The sequence below is a fragment of the Meriones unguiculatus genome, chromosome 1 (genome assembly GCF_030254825.1).
Source record: "Meriones unguiculatus strain TT.TT164.6M chromosome 1, Bangor_MerUng_6.1, whole genome shotgun sequence".
NCBI classification, from domain to species: domain Eukaryota; kingdom Metazoa; phylum Chordata; class Mammalia; order Rodentia; family Muridae; genus Meriones; species Meriones unguiculatus.
Window position 1 is genome coordinate 67467092 of NC_083349.1, and position 26311 is coordinate 67493402.

Consider the following 26311-nt stretch of genomic DNA (forward strand, 5'->3'; position numbering starts at 1 on the left):
TTCCTATGAAAAGGAAATTTCCTTTCACTCCTGCTGTGAGTGCTGTTGCTGCTCTCCGACCTGCCGTCCTTCACACGTGTGTGCCACTGTCTCCCGTGGCTTCCCACTTCACAGCTAGCTGTTTTGTGTATCAGACTCATGTGGTAGTTCTTCCTGTGAGGACCAGGGCAACACTGGTCTGCTGCCCTCTGAAGTAAGAAGTAAGTTGGGAAATTAAGACATTGAAAGAAGAAAGAAGTATTATTTTTAAAGTAATTCTATAGCATTTTCTTTAAAAGTGTTCACCTCCCCCTCGCTGTCTTGTAAACACACTCTTTTGAGCACATAGCTACATGCCTCTGTTTGGAGCGTGTCGTGCTTATATATGCACAGTCATACCTTCCTGCCGTGCACCCAGGGTCTTTAATCAGCGCTTGTGTATCTAAGCAGATTGTTTTTAGTATTCAAAATTCATTCTAAAGTGGGGGCTAGGGAGTACTCCTCCATGTTACTGTCAATTATCGCTGGCCCCAAATCGGACCGAGTTTTGCACATGTACAGGATACAGCTGTGATCTGTCATGCTTACAGGCTGCTCTTTAGCCAACAGCAACGTTACTGGACTATCTCCTCAGCTGAACAGGAAGCAGCAATCTGAAAATACAAATGTTCCCAAGCTCCAGCTCTCCTACCCTCACTTCCCACTTCAGCACACACTCACCCTCTGACCTGGGCCTGTGCAGTATGCCCACTCAAGCCTCTTTGGTGAAGTATCAGCAAGTCTTAACTATTTTGGGGGTCCACAGGAAGCCTTTAGTTACCGTATTCCCAAATACAGAATCCCAAGGGACTAATGTGTTTGCTGTCCTGTTCGAATACACAGGTTGCAGCAAGCATTTCCAGCTAGCTTTAATCTTGAGTCCATACTTGTACACAGAATACATAGTCTGCCCCTTCTGAAAGTTGTTTCCATGGCAACACGTATATTTAGAAATCAAAATTTCCCTTTTTGCTCTTCACAGAATATGATGTGACTGGCTCACAGACAAGACACTTAATCCAGATCCCAGGCAACAGAGGCCAAATGGGAATATATGGGATTAAAATGTGATTTATAAATCATGTGAAAGTGTATTTGCTTATTTATTTAGTTAGTTAGTTTATTTATTCTAATTTTCTAATACATTAAAGTTTATTCCAGTATTTCATGGAGCAAGAGGTTGGATATGTACCCAGATGAGAATATGAACAACAGCTAAATACAAGGTTGTGGGCACATAGTGAATTAAACATGGAATTTGTGTGTGGTTAAACTTAAATGACAAGGAGAAGGCCCACAGAACTTCTTTTCTTTTTTTGTTTTCTCCTCATCCCCTTTGTTAGTTCTTTTGGTGCTATACTCCCTATTTTATATTTTTTCAATTTTTCCATTGTTTGCAGTTCTTGGAGAAGTGGATGGGGTTTCGTTGTTTCTCCTGGGTTTTGTTTAATGAAGTATGTGGACTTGAGTGCTTTGTCATTCTGAGTTCTGAAGTTAACAGGGGTCTATCTGTGGGGATCCTTAAGCCATCTATCTATTTGTTCTTAATTTGTTATTTATTTTCTGCACCGAGGATGGAACCCAAGGCTTCCCATCTGCTTAGCAAGTGTTCTGCCCCTGAGGCTGAGTTGGGACCAGTCTGTTTTGAGTACAGCACTCTTTGAGAGAAGTTTCTTGTTCCCTTTCATCAGATATAAAGCTAAAGAAATCCTTGTGAGAGAAGACACCTTCTCAGCAAAGAGCCTGCATTTGCCCTCGCTATTCTGGGGAAGAAGCATTTTTGATTTGGGTTTGAGTGTTTAAAGTGTTTAGTTTTAACATGGTTTTGCTAGTCTAACCCAAGGTGGCTTCATATCTCCCTGCCTCAGTCATGTCCTGTCCTTGAGCTGACCAGAGTATTAAGCCTGCCTGTTTCGTTTGTTTGTTTGTTTGTTTGTTTGTTTTCACATTTCCTCTGTTCTGTGGCAGTGGACAGATAGCATATTTGTCTAACCTTGTGAAGCATGGTCTCACTTTGTAAATCAGGCCTGCCTGGGACCTGAGATCCCCTGCCTTAGCTTTCTCAGGGCTTTCTTTTAGCTAGTGATGTAACCCTTTATAATTTGGACTTACTATCATATTTTTCAACCCTTAAGTATTAGTGAATTTTAAAAATTGTTTTTACTTAGCATACAAAATGATCTGAAATATACATGAAATAAATAATTTCTGCATTCCCTCCTAACCATTTGTTATTTAGAAGAGGCTTTTAGTTTTTGACTGACTGAGTTATTGTATAGCCTTGGCAGTTCTGGACTCTTGTAAACCAGGCTGGCTGTGAACTCACAGAGATCTGCCTACCTCTGCCTCCTTGAGGCATTTAGGCAGCTTATTGAAATGTAGCTAAATGTCCAGGATTTCTAGAAATGACTCTGTAGTAAGATTTATTTTCAGGACTGGGCTGTGCTCAGTGGTAGAACATTTGCCTGGGTTCCATGTCTAGCACGCCCCACCTAATCAAACCAAACCAAACAAAAAGCACTTCTGCATGACTTGACATCAAAAGAGGTTTCTAACCTCTTCTAACCTTCTAAAAGAGGTTAGAATCCTCTTTTGAGCCCTAGCTATACTTTTTGTTTTTAATCTGAGCCAGAATGTTGGCTCAAGAGCTTCTGTTCTGTGTTTAAAATGTTAGTCTAGGTACACCAGCTGCTGTCTGCTTTATCAGGTACATCTTGACTTTTGTGTCACAGAAAAAGCAAACACTTGTTGAATAGATGGTGCCCTTTTTCCAGTTCTGTAGACAGTAATTAATGCTTAGAAGAATGAACAGAGTTGATTAATGTAGTAAATCATCCACAAGAAATACCTCACTGAAAGCTTGAAGTACTTCCTCATTGGAAAGGATTGTGCAATCTTTCAGTTACACAGAACCCAAAGTGTTCGCTTTCATTAACTTTCCTTTCTGAGAATGTAGCAAAGGGAATAACTATTAAAGCTGAAACTGAAAAAAGTAATTTGTTTCTCACAGAAGGCCTTTCTAAAATCTATCTGTGGCTTCCAGTCACACAATTGAAAAAAAATGTAGTAATAATTGCTTTCCATTCATAAGTTGGTTGGTTGGTTGGTTGATTTGGGATGGTAGGGATTTGTGTGTCTGTGTGTATGTGTTCATTTCTCTTGTCAAGCATATGGCCTCAGAGGAACCATTTACTCTTGAGCTTAAAGTTTAAAAACAACTCCAAAGGTAATATGGGCCTTCTCTATCCACCTTTGTTTTTAGTTAAAGCATCATGTCACATGCTGTATTTAAGCTACAGGAATCAGTTTAAAGGAGTTGTTGCAGATTAACGACTTGAACCCACCAGAGACAAGTTCTGTTTATCTTGAAGTAAGTTTTAAAAGCTCGGCCACTGATAGTTGTTTCTATAAGCTGCTAAATTTAAACTCAGAACAATAAAGTTGTGCTTATCCAGACACCCCAAAATTATTGTCAGTGTAACTTATTCGGGCCTTATTTGGTGGGACTGGCATAGTCCATGGGAATTAAAAAATAATAATTAACATGGAGTTTTACTTTCCCTCTAAGTTCTTGGTTTTTCATTTTCCTCTATGAGGAAAGTGAGTACATACTGCCTTTCTGAAATACTAAAAATGCAGTTATTTTTGCTTTGACTCCCTTTATCCTATTTCTATGATTTAGTAATTTTTAAAGATACTCTTTAAGAGATAATAGCTATTTGTACAGCTTAAATTGTTCTACCTTAGAAACACCCTTTGATTTCCTTCTTCTGTTTGTAGGATTGTGCAACCTTTCAGCCAACCAAAACCAAAATTGTTCACTTGCTCAATGGCCCCCTCCCCCAATCCCTTGAAGTCTGCTGCACACCTCCCTGTGGGTGTGGCCTGCCACACTTGGTGTGCTTATCTCCTGCTGTCACCCTGGTGCTTACCGTCTTTTCTGTGCTTTCCTTTCTCCACCCATTTTTTTTTTTTTACTATTTCAGAAGCAGTTTCTTGTGGCTTCCCCCCCCCCTTCTTCTATATATTCTGAGGAAGTTATTTATATACTGTCTTAAAGATAAATGTTTCATTGAGAAATTCCTGCCCCAGAATTAAACTTCTCTGTGTGAACATTTCGAAAGGCAAAATAGTTTTTCCCCTTGCCAGAGCTTAGATATTAAAGGTGTGAACTCATAAATATAAATCACAGGTGGCTTTTACTTATGCAAACTGTTTGTCCCCAGAGTTGGCTGTACCCAATATCATGTCATGAAATGCAGGAGATATCACTATTCAAAAGAACCTGGCAAAGACTCTAAAGGATTCATGTAATATATAAATAACTCTACCTTGCTTTCTTGTTGTAGGTAGTTTTTTTTTTTCTCATGATGGTGTGTGCTGCAAATGATTGTCATGTTCTGAATTCATTAAAATGGGAGACTCATTTATAATTTGATGTGTGACCATAAATATTATGAAATTTTAACATCAAAACTAACTTGATCAAAATATATAATCTTTCACCTTTACGGGTCCTCTTCATCCTTTTATCTCTATTCTCTCCCCTCCCCCCCTTTTTTTCCCAGAGCTCAGAGTCAAACTGAAGGCCTTACTGGGGCTGTGGTTTGCACTCAGCTAATTCCCAGCCCACTCCAGAATTTCTTTTTCCAATCTACAAAAGTTTATCTTTTAGGTGCGTTGTTAAACAACTCTGTTATCAGTGCCTTTCCCCCTCTTTTCAGCCCTTCCTGTAAAATCTAGCTTGCTTATGCCCTTAAGGTCGCATTGAATATGGCTATACGTTTCCATACTGATTGTGCCTTAATTTGATGACCTTGGTGTCAATCTAGAGCATTCCCTGTGCCCCTTTCTGTAGTGGCCTGAGTTACTTGTAAGTCATTGGTTAGCTCAGGGTAAAAACAATTATTGTTCCCAGAAAGCATGTAAGTTGCTAGCATTTTAGGGTCAGGAGCACTCTCATTTTGCTTCTTGCAGTCTTTGCCATGATATTGTGGTACATAGTAGGTGTGGAATAAATACTTGTTAGCAGAGTAAATGAATTCAAGCAGAATGTAAAAAAGAAATATTTTATTGGTGAATTGATTTACCAACGTGGACTTCATTTTATAACTGTTTTTCCACGACAGGGTCTCTCTGTGTAGCTCTGGCTGTCCAGATCCACCTGCCTCTGCCTCCCAAGCGCTGAGATTAAAGGTGTGTGCCACCATGCTTGGCCTCTGGTTTCAGTCTTGTCTTTAGGGCTGTCTCCCTTATCCCAGTGGCACTTCACTGTTCCATGCCTATGTTCTATGTCACGACACTCTCTTCTTTCTCTCTTTCTTTTTCAATATAAGTCTTTTATTGTTCCCAAAGACACCCAAAATAGTACTTATAATTCAGGATCTTGTTTTGGAGCTGGGTAACTTAGGTCTTATTCATCAGCCCGCTGCACTATTCCCTTTTCAGTTACACAGATCCCATCCAAAAACTTTCTGATATCCTTGTTTTTTAACTGATCAGAGCCACTGAATTTGAAACAAGTTCAGTATCATTGCCTTCAAGGATTAATTCAGCCTTCTGGGGTTGAGGGCCAGAACAAGCAACATCTGTCCTCATCCAAACCCTACGGATATATTTTTTACCCAAGAAATTTCGGATTTCAACCAAAGACCCATTCTCCTGGATAATGATAATGGGGAAGTGACCATACGTAGACCTCAGCTGGTAATGGAAGCCCAGCATACCACCCTTGATCATGTTATGAACGCGACTGCGGACGGTTCTGACAGTGGTCACTTCCTTTCTGTTACCCTACCATTTGTCACCCCAGGGCCTCTTTTTCTTTCCAAGAAGACTCAGCTCTACATTGATGTGACTGAAGTCCTTCCACAGAGTCCCCCTGGGGTTCTTCACAATGTGCACCCCTTCAGAATGATGCTGACATTGCTGGGATGTTGACAGTCTGATTGCCGAGAATGGTCTTCATTCTTGCAGTAGATGGGCGAAGGCTGTCTTTTTACTTGTCATTCTTCTGGCACTTTGCCTTCTTGGGAGTGTTCCACCTTAGTTAGTTTACTACTTGATTGAAACTGAATACCTGATCCAAGATACATCCATTCATTATTCACTTACAGATGATTCCAGTGGTGAGGCTCTGGGCTAGACTTGACAAGTGCTTCCAGCTCAGTAAAGCAGTCCCTGGGAGCAGCTGGCCATCACAAGGAGTTCTGTAATGTAATTGTTTAGACAAAGAAGCTATGGAGGCATGGATGAAGGAGCTTTGCTTTGTTCATTAGGCCAAGAAAACAGGTTAGATTTATAATAAGGTCTGGAATGCCCTTGGTGAAGAAAAGGAAGATCACATTAGGCTAAATGAGGTTTTTATATAGATAATTACAGAGGTAACTATTTACATTATAAGTATCACTAATCTGTGCCTTCCCCACTCCAGTTCTGATACCAAAAAGGACCCCCCACCTTTTTTTTTTTTCTAGATAACAATTTTACTGCTGTCTGCTTTAACAGTGAATAGAGGGTTCTAGCCAGGCCCAGTGGTGCAGGCCTATAGTCTCAGCTACTTGGAAAATGGAGACAGAAGGATTGCATGTTTAGGTCCTGTGTGAGCTACGAAACAAGTTTATAGTCACCTAGAGTAACCTAACAAAACTGTCTCAAAACATGTTAAAGAAAAGTGGTGGTGTAGGGTATAGCACAATAAAGGAATCCTGGCTTAAATTAACATCTGTGAGGCTTAGGCTCAGTCTGCTGAGCTGGGCCAGGGTTCTGCCGCTTGACGTGTGGATACGTTTTGCCTGTATGAATGAGAGCAGCACAGAGCTGAGGAAGCATTGTGGGGTGTGCTGATTCTTGACTGGTACCTCGGACTACAGATGTTCTGTTTCAACATATTCAACCCTACGAAGTAAGATTCCTGTTGTTTATGGTGAGAAAACTGAGTCTCAGACAGGTTCTCTTGAGCTAGGGTCTCTCTAGCTCTTGCCTTCATGCCTCAAACCATTGAGTGGATGGCCTAGAATGTCTATTTTTGCTTTTTTCAGTCACAAGGTTGAGTAATTGAAGTAGCTGAGTCTACAGTCCCTTTTAACTTGTGGTCTCTTCCCATCTAGGTGGTCCCTGCATGTTAGTTATCATTCTCTGTGCTATGTGGCATGCAGATCGGTTTAAGGAATTGGTTTCAAAGGCCTAGCTATTCAGAGGTGATGGCAACTGGGCAGTAGAGTAGAACTGTCTGGAAAGAACCGTGAGGGATCGTTTGGGGACACATAATATTGCATACCTCCATAAGATTTAGGGTCATCGAGATATAGTTAGCTGTTTAAATTTCACTGTGTAAACTGTACATTGAAAGAAAATATTGTACTATAATTAGTGAAATAACTTGAAGTATTTGGGAGAAATGTATTGGTGTCTATAATTTACCTTAAATTTCCCTAAAAAGAAATTAATAGCTGGATAGAGGAATCGTTAAGATGAAGAGATGATGTGACAAAGCTGGTACAGTCCTGTTCTGAGCAGACCCTAAGCAGTGTTTTATGATGCTTGCTGTAAAGTTCTTTCAGATTTGCTGTATGCTTTAAAGTTGTTATAATAAAATAGTAAGTCTATAATTAAAGTATAAGGGATGGAGAAGTGGGTCAGCAGTTAAGAGCATGTCCTGCTCTTCCAGAAGACAATCAGATTGGGCAGCTCACAACCAGCTGTCACTCCAGCTCCGGGGGATTCAGATACCTGTGCTCCACGGGCACCTGCACATATGTGTACATACACACGTACAAACATACGTGCACAAGGAAAAATAATGGAAATAAAATTAAAAATTACAATAAGCTAATTTTTGGAAACTTACTTTTAAATTTCTTATCAGTGGCCTTCACGAAGAGTCTTGTTAATTCCACCCCATATGTAGTTTAGTCATGAGTTTAGTCTGAGAAGCAGCTTGGACAGAAGCCCCTTTCCTTAGCTGACTGGTAGGTGGGGAAGTTCCTTCCCCTGGGTGTTTTAAGATGGAGTGAATGTCCTACAGAGCTAGAACTTGCCAGACAAAGTTTTAGTTGCTAATGGTTAGACCACACGTCTAGAGGTAATGTCACATGAGCAGAGATTAAATTCCCTCCTCCCTTGTATATCTTCAACTAGATGACATTCACTGGACGGACAAAGGCCCGTTTTGGGTGGTGTGTTCTATTTTCAGTCTACCACATATTTAAAGTGCCTTTATTTAACAAATGAAGCTTTTAGGCTTCAGTACTCTACTGGAGTTGAGACAATTTCTTACTATGCTGGTTGAGTTCTGTACCAGACCCTAATGGGTCTAAGGGGGCAGAATGAATGTCGTTTCTATATTATATATATATAATGTTTGAAAATGTACAGGGATCAGGCGTACCTGAACTCTTGTACAGCTGATCTTGACTTGTGGACGGGACAGAAAGAGGAGTGCCCTTAGAATAATGAATTCAGTCATAGAGGTACCCAGTTTCCCAATTCATTAAAAAACTAGTGAAAAGTAAAAGCAGCAATAAAAAACTAGCTAAAATGTTTTAGTTTTTTTATGTAAATGCCATCTTTTTCTGTAAAAAATGGCTATGACTAGTTATCTATTGAAAATAGAACTCATTTTATACATGGAAATACAGTATAACAATGGTGCTTTACAAGACTTAAATGACAGAAACATGTAAGATAAAATTGCGGGGTAGAAAGAAGGGGAAGGCTACTTCTTGAACTGTGTGATCCCATGCTGTGGTTGCTAAGCCTTCTGGCACTCAAGTAACATGTTTTCACTTAAAAATCTACAAAGCCGATGAGCAGAAGGAAAGAAAATTGCACTCCTTGACCATTACCCTTGAAGATTGGATCTGTAAATATATGTTAATCTTTGAAACAGACAGGTATACAAGTATGTCAAATAATGTCTGAACTAACTAGAAAAACTTGCTTTACTGCGTGATTGTGGTGTAAGTGCTATTTCCTGAGAGGTTTTGCTTTAGAGGTTTTGGGACGGTGTGAGTGCATGCCTGAGTGTGTCTGTGTGTGTGTGTGGTCTGTGTGTCTGTGTGTGTTTGTGTTCAGGTAAGTATGAACCCTATTTAACATACTAGGGCCATGTGGATTCCTAAGAATGTCACACCTTGTCTGTGCCAATAAATCAGTGTGTCTATTCTTGTTACTACATCTGATGCCATTGGCAGATTTTCCTCTCTGTTGGAAGGGTAACACTCAGAAATGAGAACGTTTTAAATGTATTTCTTCTCTCTGTGATTGGAGTGTTTTTGAGTTTTTAAAGCTATGAAATAATACTGACAAGCTCCAAGAAAAAGTGAATCTGGATTTCATTTTGTCTCTTCGGCTCTGTGATCTGTGCACATTCCTGACATGTCACAAGCAGCCCATGTCTCTGAATGTGCAGTATCAGTTTTCAGGGCTGAAAGCCCCAAAAAGGAAGCAGCCTGGGGCTCCACACACAAACAGCTGGGCAGCTGTGGGTGGAATTAATTGCTGATATATATTGGCTGTGTTTTTCTTCTCCTGTCATTTCCTTTGCAGCTGTGAAAGTGAATTTTGAGTTGAAAACAGACATTTCCAGCACTGTGAATCCAAAAAAAAATGAAGACAAGATTCTTCTAATAAGAATCCAGTTGGCACCTTTGAGTTGTTCAGTGTTAGAGTAAGGTGGGGAAGAATGAAGGGTGGCAGCAGGTGACTCCTAACTGCATATATGGTGGAAAACAATGAGATCAGGCACTTGCTGTGAAAGGAGGTTTTGGAATGGTTACTTTTCATTTCAGATATGACCTCCTAATCTAAGAAAGGCTAGATTAGTGAGTATCCCCTTCATAAGGTGCTTACAGAGGGTGCTCCAGGCCATCACTCAAACAGTAAGCTGCCCAGTGTCTCATAGGGATTTCTTCTTTGTATGTGAGGGTATTTATTATTAAACACATTTTTCCGATTTCTTTCAAAAACCGTTTCTGTTGTTTGTTTTATAGTATATGTAAGTAATCCATGGCAACTTAAAAAATCATGCTTGGATATTTTAATCAGAGAAACCTATTTAATTATGTGATTATAGAATTTGAAATTTTAACTTGTATCTCTAAGTGTACATGTGCAGAAAATGGTATTTGTTAAAAATCAATTTAAATAATTATTATTTAGTAATAAATTTAATACTGAAAAATCATTTTAAACAAATTTTATATAGTATATTTAGATTCTATAGAATATCTTATTTGGACAAAAGTCATATAAATTTTTTTTAACTTAAATTCTTATAAAATTATAAACATTTTTGAGGGATAATTCATATTAGTGATTATCACCAAAATTATTTTCCCTTTTATGCATACATTTTAATGACATAACAAAGCAAGTCCATAAATCACAACCTTTTTCTTTTTTATATTTTGTTTGTGTGTGTATTTGTGTTTGTTTGTGTACATGGGCTTACACATGTGCCAAGGCTCGTCCTGACAACTTGTAGGAGTCAATTACTTCTTCCTACCATGTGTTCCGGGAGGCAGACTAAGGTTATCAGACTTCTTAGCGGCAAGCAAGCTTACCCACAGAGCCATCCACTCAGCCTGACATCCTTGCTCTGAAGACAGCTCTTGCTAATTGGAAATACAATGCTTTTATTGTGTCCTTGTTGCTAAAAGTAGAGGATTGGTGAGGAGGAAAAAAATGGATAGTTTGTGTTCATGCTCATGTCCCCTAAAGTAATATTCTAGAGCAAGCAATGTTTGTACACCTTGAGATATGTAAAAACTGCTGTTACTAAACTTAGAAGCTGGCATGGTTAGACTTCCTTAACAGTAGCCCAACTCCACCTACCAGTATGTGGGTTGAGCTGGTGGGCTGTCTAATGATTCTCTGTGTTCTTTCTTCTCAAACAGAAATGAGCCTGTAGTTTATGCCATGGCAGGAAAACTGATCTAAAAAATGGACTTTTCCTCTGTTACACTGAGAAGAATTAACCAATGAATTTTGACTCTGGGGCCCTGGAAAATGCTGTGGCATATTAATGTGTAGTTTGCGCTGACTGAAGTCTGTCTGGGCGTGTTGTTTCCCCTAGAGTGGGCTCCACCCTTGCTCTAACCACAACGTGTGCATATCTTTCTGCTTAAAACAAAGATCATTTTTACGGCAGCATTGCATCAGGATTGCCACATGAAAACAAGTTTAAGAAATGCGCAGAGGCTTCGGGAGTTTTGTAAGTGATGGGTTGTGTATTGGAATACAGCTAGCTACCTGCTTACGGTGGAAACAAAGCTGAGCTCGATGTCAGGTTTGTGCCAGTTTGCAGCGTGCAGTGCTTGCCTCTGGGAGTAAGCTGAGGCTTCTCGCTCAGTTGAGTATTTTTTTTTTTTAGGTCATTTGACCGCTTTTTATTTTCTTAAGCTATTTATCTACTTGTTCTTATTTTTAACTGTTTGTGAGTATCATTGGTCTGTTTAGAGGAAGGAAAATACTAGTAGTCTACAAGTGTGCAAATTTTCAAACATTGAAGTGTTTAAAGAAGGGTTTTGTACTGAATTTATTAGTCACTTTTATAGCTTAATTGGGCAGTACTGCATTTCGAGACATCGTGGCATGAACTTTGTGTGTAAGAGTGGGTTCATTGAATTTAAAAAAAGGCAGCCTCTAAAGGGCCTTTATTTCTGTCATAATGATGCTTTGTCCTGTTGCTGTTGGGTATTTGTTGGAAGAGTTAGATCAGGCTGCAGCCCAAAGTTCTGTTCCATGCCTGGGCAGTTCCGTCGGTTCCGTGCCTCTGTGTTCTCTCTAGAATTTGTGACGTGAATGGTAAGTGGAACTGTAGGAGAATCATTGTTCAGGAAGGCCCAGATTGAGCAAGTTTTTCCTTTTTTTTTTTTGACCTCTCTCCTCAGAAGTCTGGGTTTTGTTTGTAGCTGGGTTTAAAAAGAAAGAAAGAAATAAAGGTCTATAAAGTGTTCAATTATGCAGTGACCAAAGTGTGCATGTTGAGAGAGGCAAAGATTTGGGACTTGTTCTCTGTGTTATTTATTTGTTCATTATGTACTCTTTCAGGGTAAACACACCCATTCAGTTCAAGCAAGTTTAACAGCCCGCCTCAGGTGAAATCATAATCAAATGTTGAAACTGGCAGATTTCTATAAAGCTTTTGGGGTGACATTGTGTCATGTTCTTTTGTTAAACTTCCTGGCCATCACCTTGCTCTAGCTTCCTCTTTGTAACTTGTTTGTGAATTAGCTATCTCCTAACTTGGCAAGAAGGGAAGAATAAAGGAGAAGTCTGAAGAATGCAATCAAAAGATGAGTTTACTTTGAACATTATTTTCTTCACCTATAAAATTAGGAATTTATAGCCCTCCTAGTGTCTCATAGGTATCCAGGATTAGCCCCCCTAGATACTTTCCAGATTAGAATACCCTAAATCTCTGTGACAAAAACATACTTATCCAGAAACATAAATGGAAAATGTATTAGAACTGAGCAAAGACTGTTCAGCTCTCAATCCAGGCTTATTCTTATAAATGACAACAAAACTAAAGCTGTCCATACTACATACCTGTCAGGAATGCAGAATGTTTGTGTTTTAATATCTGGGATGTAGATCTGGCTCTATATCACCTCACCAAGAAAATGGATTCCAAGTGGCAATGAGGCCAGCCTGTCTGGTGTAGCTGTCCACCTTCCTTGAGTACCTCTTTACTCAATCTGCAGTTGTTACCTGCATAGATTGGCTAAGTAGCTTTTAAACTTTCCCTCCGTATATTTTGCATCAAGACCCAACACACATGTAGCACTTTGTCTTGAAAATAAATTTTTCTTGTAATAACAGAAAACAATCTACTGTTTTTACCTGTAGGAAGAGAATTGGACTTAAGCTTTTACAGAACAAAGCTTCACAGCCAGTTTGTTGTTAATTGTGAAATTAGATTATTCTGAAATTTGTTTTTATTTGGAAGTTTTATTTAAAAATCAATAGTTCCTATCTCTACCAATACTCCTATTTTTCTTATAATAATTACATAGTATTAAAGAATACAGTGTCGATTTTTTACCAGGCCCTATATATCTGCTCTCCCAAACTCTTCCTGTTTTGCTGAAATTTGTTTTTATTTGGAAGTTTTATTTAAAAATCAATAGTTCCTATCTCTACCAATACTCCTATTTTTCTTATAATAATTACATAGTATTAAAGAATACAGTGTCGATTTTTTACCAGGCCCTATATATCTGCTCTCCCAAACTCTTCCTGTTTTGCTGAAATTTGTTTTTATTTGGAAGTTTTATTTAAAAATCAATAGTTCCTATCTCTACCAATACTCCTATTTTTCTTATAATAATTACATAGTATTAAAGAATACAGTGTCGATTTTTTACCAGGCCCTATATATCTGCTCTCCCAAACTCTTCCTGTTTTGCTGTAGGAATATTAAATAAATTTCTCCTCATTCATGCCATAACCTACTCATGAAAACTGATACAGATACTCTGACATGAGAAGGGTTGGAAGGTCTTTTCTAGAGAAGGTAGCTGTAATGGTCAAGTATGGCTAGCCCACCACAGACTCCCAGTGATAAATCCCTTTATCTTCCTTACCAAGAAGTTGCTGTCCAAGACTTTATAGTTTCCTTCTCTGCTTCAGTGTACATTTGTTGTTGGTTTTTGTTGCTGTTTTATTGTTGTCACTGCATACCTTGAATATTTTTATATTGATCAAGCTTTTTCAATATAGTACTCCTTTAAAGAAAAAAATGCACATGTAAAGAGGTGAAGGAATGTAAAAATATATGTGACAAATATCTCTACCACCCTTGTCCCCATAACCTTACTCCCCAAAGGGTAGTTTCTTCCTTTTTTCCCAGAAAGTTTCAGTGAATATGTGTGTGTGAATATGTCTGTATGACTCAAATACTTGGATGATGTTTTAAAATCATATAAAGTGAGCTACACCTAACACCTACATACTATGTTTTTAGCTTGTACCTCACAAGAGGCTGTTTAGTAAGTGCTGTGTTCTCCAGTGTATGCTCAGATGGGCTCATGATTGCTTGTTCTGTTTTTGATGGATATCTGGACTATTTTCACGTTGCTTCCAATATAATCCCTCTGTTGGATGTGCTTTTGCTATCAGTTCTTCTGCCTCCGTTTTGGGACAGAGTTCATGGCTGTGGTGAAGGGTGACAGTGTTCCATGAAAACAGAGAGCCCTCACCCACTTTTCCTCATCTGATTAGACAGTCAAGAGGAGGCCTCCTCCCTAGTCACTCATTAGAGGATAAGAACTGCTCCAGAGGGGAATAGTTTTCAGCACAATAGTGAAAGAATGTTGGTTTTGAAGCCAGGTAACTTGAATGTGAGATAATGGGATTGCAGGCACCAGACCACTTACCTTCTTTTTATCTTTTTTTTATCGTTTGTAAATTGAGATATTGGAGAAATGAGTTTTAATGTTCCTTCCAACTTTAATATTTATGTACTTTTGTTGGAACATTGATTTAACTTACATTATATTATTTCTCCTATTTAAATTTAACATCTTTTTTTGTATATCATATGGTCTGTACTTATCTGGATATGGCCTAAGCTATCTGAAAGTGTAGGATGTAAAAGAGAACAATGGAATAGTCTTCTGTATTTCACAGAAGCATCTTTTCTGATTCCAGAAGCTAGTCCACGTCTTTTTGATCAAATTTTAATAGCTGAGAGAAAAAATTATAAGATGCTGTTTGATTTTAAAATAGGTCCTAATAATTTTCATGAGTCCAGCCAGCCTTTAAGTGATAATCCTAGGGCTTTTAAAATTTTGGCTCCAAGGGCCAGTGAGATGGCTTAGAAAGTATTAAGGGAACAAGGGTGGTAGAGACATTTGCCATGTATGCTTTTTCGTTCCTTCATCTCTTTACATGTGCATTTTCTCTTTAAAGTAGTACTCCATTTAAAAAGCTTGATCAATATAAAAACATTCAAGGTTTGCAGTGACAACAATAAAACAACAACAACAACAAATTGAAGCAGAGAAAGGAACTATAAAGCAACTTCTTGGTAATGAAGATAAAGGGATTTATCACTGGGAATCTGCAGCAAAGCCTGATGACCTGAGTTCAAGTTCCAGGAACCACATGATTCAAAGAGAAAACCACCTCCTCCTGACCTCATCACTTGCACTGTAGTGTGTGTACACACACATACATAAATGTGACTTGTAATTTGACAAATTCAGGCATTTTAGCCCTCTCTTCCCCGTGGATCCTTGAATGCTGAAATTGGCACTTCTTGATACAATCAGTTTTCTACCTTAGTGCTGAGGAAGCAGACTAGGAAGTGAACTGTACAGGGTTATCCTGCCAGGAAAGTTAAAAAGTAACAAAGGCTGGGATTTTTGCTGTATCATACATAAGGTGTTCAGCATTGCCTGTTTTAGTTTTGATCTCATACTTGAGCTGGGTGATGGCTGTTCTAAAAGCGAATGGCAATAAGAACTGCATGGTAAGACATCTCTGAAGGCCTGGAAGTAGAGGAGTCTCTATTTGTGTGCTTCTTTCACTGGCTTCTCTGCAAAAGGCTTGGTACTGTTAATAAGTAAGTGTACTCTAAAATCTGATGTTTATCCCAGAGATTCGAAGTAACTGCCGCTAGTCTGTACTAACCAGCATGTAACTGGCGGGTTTTTATCTTCCTAGCAGGTAAGTACTGTGTTACACCTGTATGACAACATGGCCCCACTGGAACCTCCTATCTATTCCTTTTTCTTCATTCTTGTTTTACGACAGGGCTTCACTGCGTAGACCAGGCCTGCCTGAAACTCTTCATCCTGCTGTTTCAGTCTCACAGGCTGGGATCACGGGCCTGTGGCACCATGCCTGACTTCCTGTTTCTTTTTTGTTTTCTAGTATCAACTGGCTTGTGCATGTTAGTAAAGATACTTGTTAAAATTTGAGTTTGTGAAAATAAATGAAAACAGTTCACTTTCAGTGTTTTTAAAAGAAGGCTGTTAGAGCAGTGCCAGGTACTGTAACAGCCCTCTCCTGTCTGTGGATCTGCAGGGCCTGTTTCTTGTTACCCAAACTCTAGATGAACTAAACAGTGTTGTAGTGCTTGGACTAATAAGTTAAAGCACAGTGTTCCTACTAAAATATCAGTAAGATAGGAAAGCTTGTTGTGATTATTGTACTTCATACATTATTTCTTCAAACAATCGCTTATATGAAATTAAGGCTTGGAAATGATGAGACTGTGTTTTGAGGACACACCCATATAGCTTCTTCATTAGTTACTTCATCTACTGTGCATTTACAGTGAAGGAAGTTCTCTGTGGTTGGGAATATACAGGATGCTGCTGTCTACAGGATGTTGAACAAATGTTGCTAAAACATTTGAAGCCGTTTTAGGAAAACAATTGAGTGACAGCAAATGGACAAATAGATAACAGTTTGAGCTGAAGCAGAAATCCATTTTAAAGGAGAGGGATAAAGAGGAATAGGAGGAAACAAAAGAGAGAGAGATAGGGGACAAAAACAGACACATCACTACTCAGGTCTAATGCAGTCCTCCTTAGGAGCCCAGTGTTTGCCTGGAGTCCTATGACACACAGTGGGAATTCACTTCCTAGCAGGAAATGCTGATTTTCAATGTATTATCTTGTTGAGACAACCACAGTGAACAATGGACTATTAACATTTTAGAACAACAAGTGTCATAACTAAGCCAATATTTGCTTTGTTTTGAGTATTCTAAAAAAAGCTTTGGCTGGGCTTCAGAGTACATCAGACCATCAGTAACTGCTGAACATAATAAAAGTCATGATAGATCAAAAGAGCAAAGCAGAAAAGGGTGCTAGCGTATCAGGAGGGACCTTTGCAGGTTCAGCCTATTCTTGCCTGTGCGAAGAAAAAAGTAAGTTACTTCAAATACATCCTTGGGGTATGAAAAATGTTCACTTAAAAGCCCATCTTGAATTTTAACACACATCATCAAACGGGTAAAAGCAGAATAAAGCCCCAAATTCAGTTCTCTTTTGAAATACCAAATCCTCATATGTGCAGTTATTTTCAGTTTCACATATTTACAATTAAAACCCCATTTGGCGATGTTACTTATTTGGGAGTTGGCAACTCTTTTCAGATGTGTGTGTGTGAGCACCTTCATAGATGCTTGTATATGTCTGCCTAGCACACCAGCATTCTCACAAGAAGATGTCAGATTCCTTAGAACTGGCGTTACGGGTGGTTGTGAGCTGCCTGGTGAGAGTCCTGGGAAGTGAACCAGGATCCTCTACAGGAGCAGCAAATGCTCTTTGCAACTGAGCCATCCAGCATGCCCCTCCCAAGGAAGGCTTGGTGCCTCCGAGAGAAACAAACCTTACTTATTTTGGTGGTCAGTTCACATCTAGTCATTCCTATACTTACATGATAAAAGTGTTGTGAAGCTTCGGAGCTAGGAAGGGTGTAGAGGTGATCTGGTCAAACCTCTTCATTTTATGTGTGAAGAAGTTTGGCTCTTTCCCTTTTCATTCAGATCTTCCTCTGCCATCTTACCCCAAATCTCTCAGCAGTCACTGGCTGTTGAATACTAGTGCGTCTCTGGTAAGCTAGTTTTTACTGTCGGCACCTTTTACTTACAGACATCTTTATTCTCTCCATGCTGACACTAAGAAGTACTGGGAAAAAAAAAGGACTGGGCTGGCAAGGTGGGTCAGTGGGTATAGGTGTTTGGCGTGCAGACCCTCCCCCGTGCACACAATAATTAATAAATTTTAAACTAGAAAGTTTAAATAAGGAATAGATGGTTACCTATGTTTCTTTATGCCCTTTCCCTAATTCCTGAATTAGGGAAGTAATTGTTTATGAATTAATGTTTGTTATTTGGATCAGTAATGTTTTTAGAATTTTGTTTTTATTGTTTTGGTGTGTGTTTCTCTCTCTCTCTCTCTCTCTCTCTCTCTCTCTCGTGTACGTGTGTGTGTGTGTACGCACACGCTAGAGTTCAGCATCAGTATTTTCCTCTATCACACTCCACCTTATATTTTTGAGACAGGGTCTGTCACTAAACCTAGAACTCACTGACTGAGTGAGACTAGCTGACCACTGAGCACCAGCAATCTGCCTGTCCACACGCCCTTCCCAGTTCCAGGTGTGTGTGTAACTTCTCTGTGGGTGCTGGAGGTCCATATGCATGTGCCAGAGCACTTTACCCACTCACCGGCTTCCCAGCTGCTGCTTTCTCTTTTAAAGGTGATATTTTTATAGTATTGTTTGTTTCTGGCCTCAGTATATGTAATAAGTAGATATTTTTTAAAAATTGCTCTTTTTACAACCTCACACTTCTCTTCAATGACTGTAGGCAAATTAATACATTTCAAATGCAAGTTACTGTCTTCATTACCTCAGCCACCTTGGGTACCTGTCGGTTTGAGCCACCCTAAAGTTTGCTGTAGATCTCTGTCGTGGTTTGTTTTCAGGCAGGTAGAGTGCAGCGTTAGGATCCGCCTGCCCTATAAAGTAACTCTTAAGTGTGTAATAAAGGAAGTTGTTGGTCCAGTTTCTCCACAGACAAGACACAGTACTTTAGGAGCAGTGGAGTGGAGTGGAGGAAGGCTAATTTCTGATAGAGGGGGAATGAATTGGCTTTGAATAAGACCTCAGAATACGGACTGATAGCAAGAGAATAGAAATGAGAAGGGAAAGCAGTCCAGATGTGTAAAAAGCATGGAAGACCCTGTGGGCAAGGCCACTTCCCACTAAACCTAGGAGAGACTGACCTTTGAAACTCTTATCCTCATTTTTCAGAGTCACACCACCATCACCACCATGAGTCCTACTGTTTTATGTGTTTGTTTTTGTTTGCTTGAGATAATTTCATCCAGCCCAGGCCCGTCTGGAACTCACTATGTCAAGAATGGCCTCAAACTTCTGATCCTATCTCCACCCCCCAGGTGCTGGGATTATGAGCATGCATGTCATCCTACCTGTTTCTTGTAGTGCCGAGGACTGAGCCCAGTGTGTGTGTGGTGGGGGGAGAATGCGAGGTGGGGGCGGGGGTGGGTGCCAGGCTTGCACTCTATGACTGAGCTACCTTTCTAGCCTCCTAAGGTGTTTTTTGTTTTAGTTTTAGGTTGTTTTTTTTTTTTTTTTTTTTTTTTTTTTGCAGATAGTGCTCCAAGAATGCTTCTCTACCTTAGTAGGAGAGGCTAGGGAAACAGTATTCTGAAAAAAATTGTAATTGGTGGCTTTGTGCTTCTCAGTAGCAGTCAAGGACCCCAAGGGCTATGGTGCTCACACTACCTTTTAGATGTTTGAAATAAATATAGTAGCCTTTACAAGAACATAGCACTATTCCTTGACAATAGAACTTTAAAGTAGACACAGCATATTTGCCAAACTCTAGAGAACTACTTAAATTACTAACCTATGAAGATGGCTTTTTATTTGAATAAAGTACTTGATGTGGGCTTTAAGTCCAGCTAAATAGACACCATAGAAGAAAGCTGTGAGTCCAGTCTTTGTGAGCCTCAGAAAAACAAGAATCCTGCTTCAAGCCTGACTTTAAATATAGCTAGCAATATAAGTAGATCTTTTAGACATCTGAGTAGCACAAAGTTGAGATGTAATGTTTACTCTCTAGTACATTTCCGTGAAAACATGCTCAGTATTAGAAATATTGTAAATTGCTTCAAACTGTTATGAAAACAAATCCTCTAGTTTTTCCTGTTTCTAACCCTGAAAGCCTACTTAAAAATCTCTTTAAAATGGACTGGAGCATACAGTAATACATGACTATTTTCAAAGACACTTTATTGCCCACTAGTTTCAAAAATTAGTATCTTAAGTAAAACCTTTACAGGAATTTCAAAAGTGTTATTCATATTTCAGAACTTTCTTACTGATGGAATTTATATACATGTAATCTCTCATCTATGTTCTATGTATCTTCATAATATGAAAAGTACTGAGCAAGATTAAGTTGAGAGATTGGGCAAGTTAGGCTCTATCTCTCCGGACTTGTTTCTTCGTGAAGAAATGATTGGCTAAAACAAAACACTAACACTTCATACTCTTTTAAACTTTAATACTGGTTCTAAGTAAGGAGTATCAGGAAAGACAGTGTTCCTTCTAGGAATTACTAGTATTCATAAACTAATACTTGTTTCTCAGTCTCTTTATAGATTTTTCATCTTCTAAAGTCAGCATTTCTTTGTTGTTTTTAAAATAGACTTCCACGAATTAAATAATCAGTTGGTTTAATGATAATCTCTTTCCCCATGAGTTTGATATTAGACTTTTAAAATCATCTTGGATTTTCCTATTTTTTTTTTTTATTAAAAATTGAGTTCTCAAAAATCTTGGTACTTTGGGATATTTCTATCTTCTCATTGTCTCTTCACACTGTGGTCCAGGAAGTGGTCCTCTCAAAGGTGAGAGGACATGTGTCATAAAGCACAGGGGACATACTTGCGTGCATTTCTTACTCAGCCCTGCTTTTCTGAGCGAAATCTTATTTCTGTATCAGACAGAACCTAGAGCTCTTGAAAAGAATCAACAAGTCTGTACAGCAGTTCATGTTTGACACGGCTCTAGGTAAAATAATGGGTTATATTGTAATCTAGATACCAGGATCTAGAAAAGCCCTTTCCTTATTAAAGTTTAAAAATTATGACTGCAGTCTAGATTCCACTTGTGGATCATTGAATTTTGTGAATAACCAAGGATCTTGTTTGTTTGTTTGTTTGTTAGTGATTTAATGAAAATTCCCAAATGTCAAACCATTTGTTTCATTGTTCTGGTGTTCAGATAAACTTCATCTTGAAGATGGCCAGTCCATGAAAATGGAACCTTGATTTGAAGTTGGGATAGGAAAGAAGTTGAAAAGTTTTTGCCAAAAGATCTAACAACTTTAAGTCAAAAATGAGTCAAATTTTGGAAACATCAGTGAAGGTGAAGAGAATTCTGGTTCTAGAGCCAAATATAAGAGTGTGGTGACCTTGCAAGTAATATTTCATCTCTGCTTGTTTTCTCTGGTAGTTTGAATGAGAATGCTACCCAGAGGCTCATGTCTGAATGCCTAGACATTGTGGTCAGTGTCCTTCCTCCCCCTCCCTTGTTGGTGGAACTGTTTGGGAAGGATTCAGAGGTGTGGCCTTGTTGGAGGAGGTGTGTCACGGGGGGGGGGGGGGTGTTAAAAAGCTGTCACTATTCTAGTTGGCCAACTCTGTGCCTCATATTTATGGATCAGATGTAAGCTGTCAGCTACTGCTCCAGCACCATGCCTGCCCACCTGCTTCCGTACTTCCATGTTATTCTTGGTGTCTCTTTACACAGTAGAGAGGTAGCAAAGACATTTCCTTATCAGTAACTTAAGGAATCAGCGCTCACCTCTCAGGGTTATTATGAGATCCCAGCACTCAGGGAGGCAGAGGCAGGTATGGATCTCTGTGAGTTTGAGCCCAGTCTGGTCTACAACATGAGTCCAGGACAGCCAGGCTACACAGAGAAACACTGTTTCAAAAAACAAGACAAAAAAGCATTTTCCATCTTTAAAGCAATTAAACAGTGATAGGAACTCAAGAAATGTTGGCTAATTTATGAACATTTCTCCCTTTGTCACATTTATTCCAGTGTGATTTGGTGAAAACACAGACCTATAGGACAGAGTAGCTGAACAAAGATATAGAATTGAGCTTCTCAACAAAAGGCAATTGGAAAAAGCCCACCTATGTGAACAGTGAGTATGAGGATCTATCAAGCCCTGGCATGTAGGCAGAACACAGGGACAGGGTGCCTTTGTCACAGGGTGGTAACTGGTAGAAGTCTACATGGAGAAGCAATGGGGGAGTTCTGCATTTTAGTATTTGAACTTACTCAGCAGAAAAATAAGAAAGGGATTTAGATCACCCAAGAATGGTCTTAGAAATTTATAACTCAGCAAGACTTTTTTCTGCTTCTTAATGATTCAGCAAAGTCAGATATCAGTGTGAGATCCAGTAGCATCATGGACTTGATTCTCAGCAGCACTACAGGTTCTCATAACCTGAAAGGACCAGAGCCTAGCATGCTGCTAAAGCTGCAGATGGGGTTTAAATTGTTTCTCCTGTAGAGAAAAGGGGAGAAACACATGCACACAAGCAGGAATGTCAGCTGAACAAGTGGTGTTGGAAATCCACCCTTGCTTAAGTAAAAAAGGGCATCTTATCAAACAACTGTTTATGATTTGATACCTGCTTTAACTCTGAGCTATGGTAAAAGTAGTAATACCAGCTGTAGCTTGTGTTTATGATCGGAATTCATGTTGAATCATCTTCACAGGGTTTTACAAAGACACTTGTGTTCAGAATTTAATGTGATAACATTTTCTTGCTTCACATTTCCTTAGGAACTTTTCAGTCTCACATAGTTAGCAATGGTTATAGCCTGGCGAAAAGTACATTGTATTGTTCTTATATCAAATGTTTTGTTTGAATTACTACTTTAATGGTTTTTGTTAGTTTTGCAAAACATTGAATCTGCAGGAGTGTGCTTCCCACAGTGTTATGATAATAAAATGTTCCCTAAATATGTATTAGAATGGAAATTCCATTGGAATAGTGTGGCTTACTAATGCTACCCTAACAGTACAAAACTAAAGAGTTGGAAGCAACAGCATTTTATTATTCTCTTGGAGTTCTGGAGGCTAGAAATTCCAGGTGTCTCTTGACTGGTTCCTTCTAGAGGTCCTGGGGAAAATCTAGGCCATGCCTCTCTTCTGGTTTCTAGAGGTGCCACCAATGCATGGTTAGTGCTTTTAGGCCTGCAGCTCATTGCCTGTCTCACCACCGCCTTTGTCCACATGTGTCTCCTCTGTACAAATCTTTCATCTTCCTCCGACTAGAAATAACGTCATGTTAAGAGGTTCTTAGGAAGCCCGGTGCAGTGCTACATGCCTGTAATCCTAGCACTCTGGGAGGCAGGGACAGATGGATCTCTGGAGTTTGAGGCTAGCCTGGTTTACAAAGTGAGCCCAGGACAGCCAGGGCTACACAGAGAAACCCTCTCTGAAAACAAACAAACAAAACAAAAACAGAGATTCTTAGGACATAACAGGCTTGGGGGCAGTTGTTAATCCAACTCAGTATAGATGCTCCTTACCCGATCATGGGTTACTTCCTGTAAATCCTTCATAAATTGAAAAGCACTTCCTAAGCCTAAGCTAGCAAACACAGAGCAGCCTAGTACACTGTGGAGACCTGCTGTGGTGGAGTGGTGACTGAGACCAGTGCTCACTGCCTGCCCAGTAGCAAGAGAAAATAAGCCCAGATAGAGAGATGGCTCAGTGCTTAAGAGCACTTGCTGCTCTTAGTTCTCAGAACCTACCTGGCAACCTACAGCTATCTATAATCATGGGACTTGATCTCCTCTGCTGGTCTCAGGAACTACTGCAAGCATGTGGTGCACAGACATTCATACAAACACCCATAAACATAAAATAAAAAATAAGAAGAGAGGGAAATAGCTCACATGGTGACCAAAGCACCAGTATTGTATGTTTGAAGAGTATTTTTTAAACTTTTTCTGATATCAGAAGTTACTTAATTAAAGATTATGATTAAGTTGAGGGGGGAAAAAGATACTATCCCACTGTCTAGTACTAGGCCTATAAAAAAGATCAAAATTCAAAGTATCATTTCTGCTGAATGTATATCGTTCTCATAATATCACAAAGTTAAAAATGTGAATCAAATCATCATAAGCTGGGAATTACCTGTTTTCTATGGAATATCAGATTTTAGCTTTAGTGCAAACAAGATGGCTCAGCAAATAAAACACTTGCCAAACAAACCTGTCAACCTGAGTCTGGTCCCAGAGCCATTGTAGAGCAGAAAACCAACTCCTAAGGTTGTTCTATGCCCTCTACAGGAGCGCCTTGGCACACACATGCACATAAAAATACATCAAAGTGTAATGAAAAAGTTGACATGTAAAGGGTGATTCTGTTGGCAAACATAGATTTTGAAAAATTACTTTTGTGAAACAAATTTTGGGGATTAATCAAGAATTGCTTTTTGTGGACTTCCCTTAAAAACCAGCATCAAGTTTTTATTCTGGCAGCTTATAGCCAAAAAAATACTTGGAAGTAATTTCTAGGCATTATTTTCTGTGCTTAATGAGTCACACTTCTATGATTCGGCACTAAAATTTCCAGGAAGAAATCAGATTGAGTTTGAATATGTGGGCCCTCTTACCAGTCCAAATATAAAGACTGGAAGATCTTGTTCAAATCAGACCCCTTTGTAGTAAAACTGTGTTGACTTTTGCAGCTGTATTTTATAAGTGATAGTAAAGAAAGCCAAATGTCTATAGCTAAAATACCTGAAATAGGGTCAAAGTCTCTGTTAAATTTTTCGTATGTATTTTCCTTCACTTTTGTTTTAAAGATTTATTTTTAGGGGCTGGAGAGATGGCTCAGAGCTTAAGAACACTGGCTGCTCTTCCAAAGGTCCTGAGTTCAATTCCCAGCAACCACATGGTGGCTCACAACCATCTGTAGTGAGATGTGGTGCCCTCTTCTGGCGCACAGTTACACATGCAGGTAGAATGCTGTATAAATAATAAACAAATCTTTTTATTGTTAATACTTTTAATTGTGTGTGTACATGTGTGCATGTGTGAGTGTGCCTGCAGAGGCCAAAGGCAGTAGATTTCTTGAAGCTGGGATAAATAGGCAGTTGTGAGCTGCCTAGTGTGGTGCTGGGAATAGAACTCAGGTCCTCTGCAAGAACAGCACATGCTCTCCACTGCTGAACCATCTCTCCAGCTCCTTCCTCCACTTCCTGAAGTAAGGCACCTTTGTCTCATTTCCCCACTTCCAGCCCTCTCTGTCACCACTGATCACAATGACCACCTTTGGAAGAAACTCAGAAGTACAGTGTATGGCAATGATTCTGTTCTCTAGACTTTGGGGTAAAAGGTTTTTTTTTGTTTTGTTTTGTTTTTGTTTTTTTACAAACACATCTTGTTTTTAATAATGTGCCTTTTATTTCTTTAGATAAGTAGAATTTAATTTTTTTCTCAGTATACCTATAATCCCAGATTTAGGAGATAGAGGCAGGAGGATTGAAAGCTCATGGCCAAAGAAACTAAAAACAATAACAAAAAACCATCACAAAACAAATAACCAAAAAAAATTAGCGTAAGAAATAAATATAAAATGGGAGTTTGAGGAAGTTTTCTATATAACTTATATATTTTTTTTTCAATGCAGTTTATTTAGGAACCTTGAACAATCATCTGACCCTGGGGAAAGCCAATATAACTTATATTTTTAATATTCATTTAAAAATTTTTAATGAATGGGTATTGCCATACATAACACTGAATTTGACCTCAAACATAACTGAAAGGAATGTCAAAAGCAAGGAGTTTGATCTTTGAAACTCAGTCCTGCACAAATAATTAAGTCTAACTTAAGTTCGTGAAGTATGTGGGAATTGATCCATACCCCCAGGAGGAGTTCCAAATGGTAGTGAGCCAAAGACTTGAGGTATTACTAGAGACTGTGAGTGATGAATCTCTCTGAACTCTGAATTTCCAGCGGTGCCTCACCGTATAAACCCTTCGTTTATCATGGGCTGTCGTAGTCCGGATCATTTCCTGGATCTCACTTTTTAAAATTTCACTGATAGCAGGGGACTTAACAGAAACTAAATTATGAGAAGCACACTCAAAGTCATCAATCCCCTGGTCTCTGTCATCTTTCTCATGGGAGGAAAAGTCCTTTTTTCCCTCAACCATTTGCAAATACTCCATGTTGAGAGTAAGTGACGACTGGAGAAATATATAGGGAATGTTCGTCAGAACAAACGAGATTTTCTGTGTAGAACACGGTATGGTTGTGAACGTATGGGCACGAGAAATGAATTACTGATTAGAGTTTGGACATGTACCTGTGATGTGTTTACATTGTGTCCCCACTCTGTGTGTGACCTAGAGGAGAACTCTAGGCAGTTACGTCTCTCCTGACACCTTGGGATCCCGGGTAGGATTTAGAACCAGGTTGTCAGGCCTATGGGCGAGCACCTCTGCCTTTGAGCCATGTTATCTCCACCCCCACCCCACCCCGCTCTCCACTACCCTTCCCCCTACACTTCCTTTCCTCATTTGACACAGTCAGGTACTACAGGTCAGGCTTGTCTGGAACTCCCCTTGACCTGAGCTGACCTTGAATTTGAGGTGCTGGGATTACAGGCATGACCCACCACACCGGACCCCATACTTACACACTATAAGTCAGTTTTACCTTCATTTCATTTCTTTTCTTTTCTGTTTGTTT

The 26311-nt window shown here is 39.3% G+C and overlaps 1 protein-coding gene and 1 pseudogene across 6 annotated transcripts in view; one reads left to right on the plus strand and one right to left on the minus strand.

The window, feature by feature from the left end:
- Positions 1 to 26311, plus strand: part of Add3 (adducin 3) — a 109232-nt gene that overhangs the window by 40399 nt on the left and 42522 nt on the right. Inside the window, exon 1 of one of the 6 annotated variants that reach the window (XM_021652192.2) lies at positions 11113 to 11233. The exons of 4 other annotated variants lie outside the window; for them this stretch is intronic. The gene's annotated coding sequence lies outside the window, so the exon portion shown is untranslated. Of the gene's footprint in view, positions 1 to 11112; positions 11234 to 15408; positions 15500 to 26311 lie in introns of those variants that run through there. One more of the 6 variants, XM_060391000.1, reaches the window with a different exon arrangement.
- Positions 5432 to 5986, minus strand: LOC110557676 (large ribosomal subunit protein uL6-like; annotated as a pseudogene).